The sequence below is a fragment of the Silene latifolia genome, chromosome 9 (assembly GCF_048544455.1).
Source record: "Silene latifolia isolate original U9 population chromosome 9, ASM4854445v1, whole genome shotgun sequence".
NCBI lineage: Eukaryota > Viridiplantae > Streptophyta > Magnoliopsida > Caryophyllales > Caryophyllaceae > Silene > Silene latifolia.
The window spans coordinates 157,283,765-157,289,312 of record NC_133534.1 but is presented as its reverse complement, the minus strand read 5'-3'; the positions used below and the strand labels follow the sequence as shown (position 1 = coordinate 157,289,312).

Sequence of the window (5,548 nt, the reverse complement as noted above, 5' to 3'; positions counted from 1 at the left end):
ATTACTTTCATTGCATTAAATTATTTCAATTGAACCTAAAACCTATAACATGATAATAAACGGTGTTGTTATTCCTTATTGGATATGTTCATCACTATGTCGTCATAAAATACAAAAGGGATTCTTACAATTGTAGGAGCATGATATAAAGGAAATTGTTGATATAATACGACACTTGACATAGCTATACCCTCGAGACGTCACTATCAGATTATATTTTAATAAAGATTGTCGTGATAACTATGTTGGCAATTATGATGAAATAATCCTTTGATAATTCACATGATATGTGTTGGTTTAAATGATAGTCGTTATAGTTACGTTTAATTGAGCCATGAATAAGATGGACCTGTAAATTACGATATATGAGTCAACACCTAAGCTTGTTTTGTTTAAAGTAATTGAATTAAGTTTATCTGATTTTGGGTTTCGTAGTAAGCTGAAAGTGGATTCCATGACGACCCTGCCATAAGATTATGTTAAGAAAATTATTCACCGTTCAGTATGAAAGTAAAAGTTTTGAAAAAAATGAAATTAAATTGTGTCGTATGAGTATAAATTCGGAATGAGGTTTCCAACCGGTGTCTGGTTGTATGGTCCATGATAATTGCTAAGTCTGGAGTAATGAAATTAGAACGGAGTCACAAATAGTGGGTCAAGTTAGTCATGTTGTTCGTTCATGTAGCGAATTGGTGGGTTGTGGTTGGTTACGAATGTCGAAACGGGAAATGTAATGTGGTGATTTAAGTGAATTATGTGTTAACATGGTAAGTTGATATTAGCATAACATATAATGAATATTTGTAAAAATTTGTGTAGTTAAATACATCTAATCTTTCTGTCATTGTGTTGGGTACAGTCTAAATATAATTAACACCAAGAACGAAATTTTGTGTATAATAGTCTGGTACGATAACTTTCCAATATCGTTGTTTACGCGACCAATAAGTTTATAAAATTTGCCAATCAATGTGCATTCGTCATTCATGAATAAATACCAAACCCAATTGTTATGAGGATTAAAAATATTTCTAGGCTGATAAATACTGCGAACTGGTTGTCTTCATTTTATTGGTAATTCTGTGTCTTGACCTAAATCTGTACAATTACGTAAAGGAAAGTTAGATTGGACCTATTAGGTTATAAATTTTCAAAAATCGAGTTATCAAGTTTTGACCCTAATTCTTTTATCACGTTGATTGATTCCCTATTTTTCTAAGGTATAAAATTACAATGATTGGTAAAATGAATAATTACTAATGATTTTACTGGTAACGATAGCTTCCTTGAGAGAGTTGGTATATTGATTGTCTTTGGTAAAGATTGGTTAACTTGAGCGCGAGTTGTGAATATTATATCCTCTTCCAGTTGTTAGCAGTAGTTGAGAACCTTGGTTATAATAATGAAGGTTACGAGGACGTAACCATGTTTTTAGTTGGGTAGGATTGTAAAATCTTGATGCTTAATTTGCACTTGTTTGTAGATTGTAATTTTGATCAAGTAGATGTTTCGTTGTGGGGTACCTATGCAAATGAGTTCTATAGGTGTTGTTTCTACTTCTGTTAGTTGGTTGATGTGTAAAAGGAGAGTATAGTTAAACTACTGGTACTGAATTATGAGTTGTGGGGCCTTTTGAGGTTTGGGTACGGGAGCGAACTTCGGGACGAAGTTCATTTTAAGGGGGGAAGACTGTAATACCCCGTATTTTATATAATATAATTAATTAAACGGATATTATTTTATATTAATTATTATACATTTTATATTACAGATATGTCGGGAAAATAATTGAGTCGATAATTACATTAATCTACCGTAAGTTAATTAAGACGGGTTTATAAGAAATACGAATTGTGAGCTGACCCATTTAAGTTGGGCCAATATATCATCCAGCCCATTAAACCCTAAAGCCCAACTAAACCCTAAACATTAACCCTAACCCTAACCATAAACCTAAACCTAATAATCCCTCTACTCAGCCGCCTCCCTCCTTTCCTCATCTCAAACTTCACCCTCACGCAAAACGAGAGAGAGAGAGAGAGCATAGGTGGTTGACGGCGCAACAAGGAAGGGATAGGGGAGCTTGTCGACGTCTGAGGGTGGCCGTGGTGGCGGCTATGGCGGCAGGAAAGGTAAAGGTTCGAACTCTTCTCTGTTTTTCGAATTGAATGTCGGGTTTTGTGGGTTGTTTGTGTCTTGTCGAGACATTGTTGGTAGTTGTTGACGGGTTATATGAGTAGAGTGGTGAGTGGCGAGTGACATGGTGGTGGTTAGGGTGGTTCTTGGTGGTGTTAGGGACGGGAAAAGGCGGCGAGTGATAGGGGGTAGCAACGGTTGTTAACACGGGTTTCGGGTGGGTTGTAGGTGGTTAGGTTCGGGGGTGCCAACGTCGACTAGGGGGAGGTCGACAAGGTGGCGCCACTGTGTCTGGGTACACTGTGCGGCGGCGAGTAAGGTGGCAGTGGTTTGGCAGGGTTATGATAATGGCTGCGGTGGTGGTAAAGGGAGAACAAGGGCTGTTTGGGGAGGCACGGTGGTGAACCGGCCAGATTGCCAGCCCTGGTTCGACTCGCCGGCGGCAGTCGACCAGGCTGGTGGTGGTCGTGGGTGGCGAGGTCAGAGTGGGTGTTGGGTCAGGTGGTTGTCGCGGTGGTGAGGTGGCGTGTGGTGGTGTGTGTGCGCGTGTGAAGGGGTGCGGGCTGTTTTGGTTTTTAAACGGATTTTTCATCATTTAATCGTTATTTTTTCGTATCGGGTCGTATTCTAAATTAATTAACTTAATTCCCGAGTTAAGTAAATAATTAAAGACGGGTTGTTTGAATTGTTTGTGTGACTCGGGTTTTTCCTTAAATCGTTTAACTCATTAAAATGGTTATTTAATTTAATTCCGAGTCATCTAAATTAGTTATTTAATTTAACTCCCGAGTTATTTAAAATGTTCAAGTCGGGTTTTGAGTCGGGTTGGTTAAAAGAGAAAAGTTACTATATCGGGAAAGTTTCCATTTTAAGAAATTCTATTTTTAGTAACTTCTATTTTGGGAACGGGAATAGTTAAGTAATGGGTTATCATTTCATTATCTTTCAGAGGGCGAATTATTGTGGATTATCACCGAGCTTCCGACTATTTGACTGCAGCTCTGAGGTAGGGAAATACACTTGACTTACCGGTGTTGTTAAATTGTGTTGAGTTGTTGTGTTACATGTGACCGAATTTGTGATCGATGACTTGTGTGTGGTTGTAATTTATGTCATGATTCATACACTGGAGTGTGGTTGACTGAACTGTTCGTGTTGATTATGCTATTTCATTATTTTGATAGTCGGCATGATTTCATTCATTGATATACATATCATGTTGCATTGATTATTGTTGAGCATTGCATATGCATTGGAGTTGGAGGATGGTGTGGTGGTGACGATGATGAGATATGATGTGATGTTGTGATAAGGCCCAGGCTGGTTCTGCGGCAGACTTGCCCTGGTGTCCTCCGCTGCGAGCGGGCGGATCGACTACGGTCGATATATATAGTCTACCGGGGATCGGTATGGCTGGGCGTGCCGGGGTTGTGTGTGATGAGTTGAGGTGGTGATGGAGGTGACGGAGTATCATGCATATCATATTTACTGTTTTATTGTTTTCCCTACTCAACCTCGTGGTTGACCCTGTGTATTCGTGAACACCTGTGATGAACCGTTTTATGGGGAGCAGACTTGACAGGTTTATGAGATAGGACGGGAGCTGGATGGGCGTGAGACACTGGATCAGATGACCTAGTGGCTAGTTCATCACCTAGAAGACTTCACTTTTATTTACGTCAGTTCTTGTAATTTAATTTAAAAGGAGAATTTGTAATAGTTAAGTTAAGATGTTAAATAAATTGCCTTGGAGTTTAATTTGTTATTCACTACCTCGGGAAACCGAGATGGTAACAGTTCGGTTTATTAGGGAATGTCTTGCCAAAGGCTCCTTCATAAACCGGATAAGACACGTCAATAATACTCACAAAATCGTCTGTCAATTTTAAGCAATTTAATTAACCCTTTAGGTATGACCTAAGGGGATCAACTGATCACCACCGTCGCACGACAGTAATATCAAACTCTAGTCAGCCAATCATTACCGATATGTGTGGACCAGTTGACTGTAAAATATTACATCCCACATGTATTCTTAAAACGAGATTTAAACATGTGATCATCAAGATCGACAGTTGTGATCGTATTATTGTCGGAGGACACATATTCCAACAATAAACAATAAGAACTCGTTACCCTTAGCATTCTATGTCTAGAATGACTCTCGAAGATGTCATTGGACACGGATGTCTAGAGATAACTGGAGTAAGGGGTGAGGCTACGTATTAAGATGCTTTTAATTCGAACACCTAATCCCGCCCGCCTCGATAGCGGCCTCTACTAATAATCAGAGAAATCATTCATATTTGATATATCGACGATGTAATGCATGCAATGCAACAAACATATATTAATCGTAGCATGTGAAATTAGACTATGTCGGTTGAAACCTAATTAGCAAACAAATTGGGTCGAAGTGAATGTTAGATTAATTACATGTGAAAGCCAAGCAAATAAATCATACATTATAATTACGATAAACGAAATACAATAATTAAAATTACAAGAGGTTACAAGGCTTTATCTGATCTACGTCAAAAGCACGCTCAAAGACAGTATTTCGAAGAAGAAAATAAAAGAAAATTAAATAGGAATGAAAATATAAAAATACGTCAGATTAGAGGTGATAATACGATTAATAGTTGATTTACACCGTAATTAGGAGCTATGTCAAAGCGAGAGAGTGTTCAGAGAAATAAACCAGCCGGAATAGGCGCAAAGATCATCTGCGTGCTCGGAAGAGGCGTGGCACTTCGTGCGTATGTTCTAGAGCGGGTTTCTTGTGAAGTCAGAACCGCAACACTGTTATCGTTCGTTGGTAGATCTAAGATCAATTATTGATATTAGACTCGAGTTGAAGTGCTTTAACCAATTATATGCATCTGGGCAAGTCATAAAGCGAATTAAAAACAAAAAAAATTACAGCGCTTTACATGATTATTATGAACTCATGTCGGAATAACAAAAGAACAAAACTTGAGGTTAGATTAAGAAACTAGACAAACAAAAAGTCGAAAGAAAACTTATGTATCAAGTTATGATTCCAGAACCTCGACATGAACAAGTCGAAACCCAGAAGAATCGATTTGAATAAAATTGGCGAAAACCCGCAAGTGTTGAATTACTTGGGATTAAGGACGAACCAAGCATTAAAATAAAAAAAAGGAATTATTAAAACATGATTTATATACTAACATGACGAAGAAAACAAAGAAAAATGAAAGAAATAAAAAAAATAGAAATTTGCAGGAAGTCGAGGATAAAGAAGAAGAAGAGCGGGAGCGTGAAACCTCTAGAAGAGGTGCATCAATCGCAACCCTTCGAAGAGGCGTAGCTGTTTGCGCTTCTTCACGACGTCTGACCTCCGTTGTTTTATAAAAATGGTTTTAAGAGATTGATTTTAAAACGGTCT

General features: G+C 38.2%; 1 long non-coding RNA gene across 1 annotated transcript; it reads left to right on the top strand.

Moving 5' to 3' along the window:
- The first annotated feature begins 1,975 nt into the window (after nt 1–1,975).
- LOC141598349 (uncharacterized) lies at nt 1,976–3,942 on the top strand. The gene is made up of 3 exons (XR_012523438.1): nt 1,976–2,132; nt 3,086–3,142; nt 3,710–3,942. It is a non-coding gene; the product is annotated as an uncharacterized LOC141598349 (long non-coding RNA).
- The last annotated feature ends 1,606 nt before the right edge of the window (nt 3,943–5,548 follow it).